General features: G+C 40.0%; 1 pseudogene; it reads right to left on the bottom strand.

Annotated features, from left to right (window-relative positions):
- Positions 1-249: 249 nt before the first annotated feature.
- Positions 250-349, bottom strand: LOC113893905 (annotated as a pseudogene).
- Positions 350-2,253: the final 1,904 nt, after the last annotated feature.

The following is a 2,253-nucleotide window of genomic DNA, read 5'->3' on the forward strand; positions in this document are numbered from 1 at the left end:
ACATTAATCAGTCAGCTTTCACATTAATGAAAGTTGGCCTAGTTATTCCAGAATAAAAAGAAACCAACTCTTACCAGGTCTCATACTGTGATGTCATATTATTCAATTTTATGATGCTGGTTCCTGAAAGCAGATGAAGTCATAAGAGTGACTCAGATCGTGGGCTGCTCTTACATTCAGCAGACTTCTGTTTTTGTTGAGGGGGTGGGGGGTACACTGAAGCCCTTTTTTTTGTATCTCTAATTTTTAAAAAGTATGAAACGTTTCACTAATCTGTATGTCATCCTTGTGCAGGGGCCATGCTAATGTCTATATCATTCCAATTTTAGTATATGTGCTGCTAAAGCAAATACTGCATCTCTCATTTTTGAATGGCCTCTGATGGGACTTTCTTTTGGACTGGTTTCATTCTAGATCTATGCTAAAATCATCTTTCATAAAGAAGCCTCAGTTTATAGTTAAAAATTTATTTTTAAGTGTCTAGCAGACCACATAATGCACCGAAAATTTTCAGAATGATATGTTCAAGGGCTCCATTGCAAAAGGCTTGCTTTATTTCTCTCTTAATTATACTGATTTGAATTTTGGTTATTTTTCCTTTTAGGAAGATCAGGTCCATATGTATGGTGATAGGAAACTGTGACCATTCGGAATAAACAGAGGTCCTGGGAATGAATAGAGATTTTGCCTTATAAGATTTCCTATTACAAAGCTCTTCCTCCCTCAGATACAATAACATTCCCTACAACTGAAAAGTAGAGAATGCCTTTTGAGGCACTCAAAATCTTTGAATTTGACCAACAGTGCTGTTGCAAAGTATATTTTAATTGACAGCATTAGGGTTTTTGTACAAAGTAGTAATGGTATTCATGGAAAGTTATTCCTTAATCTGTGAGAAATGTTCTTAAATTTAGTTTTAAATGTCTAAGGACTAGTGTTGTTAACATAAGAAGATAAATGTCCAGGATCCTTATTAAGAGGAAGCAAAGAGTATTTAAACTGATGCACCAGTAGAACTTGGTGGGAATATATGGCTCTTTTGTTTTACCCCCACTTAAGTCCCACTGACTTTGTGAAATTCCTGTGTTTGCATCATCTGTTCCTGGAAGTTCTTCTGCCCTGGCTCTGTGTCATCTGAGTCATTTGATTTAGAAAGTGCTCTTCATAGGACCCTGTTCACTGCTGCACTTTTCAATGAATTAAAGTTTATTTCTGTTCTAGTGGGAATGTGTCCTTAGTTTTAGTCCACGAGTAGTAAATTTGACAAGATGTGGGGTTTTTTTTCTGCTGTAAATTGTTTAATGCTTAAATCATTCACCTAGTACTGGAGACAAGCTGTTTCTATGGGGTACTATAGTCCCTCCCTGGAAAGCTCATATATGTATCCCTGCTGACCAGTCTCTTTGATAAGCACCATGCATAAAATCCTTCCTGATAAATATTTATGCATTTACAGTTTGAAGAAAAAAAGGAAAAGAAAAACTTACCTTGACCAGCTTTAATTAGATAAACTAAATTCACCTTCATATAATATCCAAGATGGCGGAATAGAAGGACTTGCACTCATCTTCTGAGAGAAGTCAAGAATTACAACTTGCTGCTGAACAGCCATCAAAAGGAAAATGTTGGATTCCACCAAAAAAAGATACCCCACATGCAAAGGCAAAAGAGAAACCCCAACAAGACAGCAGAAGGGGCAAAATCACGTTTAGAATCAAACCCCATACTGCCAGAGATGCTCGGAGAGCTCAAACAAAACCTTGTGCACACTAGGAGAACCCACAGAGACTGAGCCAGACCTGCCTTTGAGTGTTTGAGTGTCTCCTGTGGAGGTATGGGTCAACAGTGGCCTTACATGGGCAGGAACTCTGGGTGCAGCAGACCTGGGTATGGCAAAACCCCTTTGAAGGAGGTCACCATTAACCCCACCATAGAGCTGCCAGAACTTACACAGGACTAGGGAAACAGACTCTGGGAGGGCACAAACAAAATCTTGTGTGCACCAGGATCCAGAAGAAAGGAGCAGTGACCCGACAAGAGACTGAGAGTGTCCAGGAGTCTCTGGCAGAGGCATAGGTCAGTGGTGGCCTGCTGCAGGGTCGGGGGCATGGGACCTCTTGTAGGAGGTTGTCATTATCTTCATTACCTCCACCATAGTTTAACCTCAGATCAAACAACAGGGAAGGAACACAGCCCTGTGCATCAACAGAAAATTGGATTACAGATTTACTGAGCATGGCCCTGCCTATGAGA

Source organism: Bos indicus x Bos taurus, chromosome 5, assembly GCF_003369695.1.
Source record: "Bos indicus x Bos taurus breed Angus x Brahman F1 hybrid chromosome 5, Bos_hybrid_MaternalHap_v2.0, whole genome shotgun sequence".
Classification (NCBI taxonomy): domain Eukaryota; kingdom Metazoa; phylum Chordata; class Mammalia; order Artiodactyla; family Bovidae; genus Bos; species Bos indicus x Bos taurus.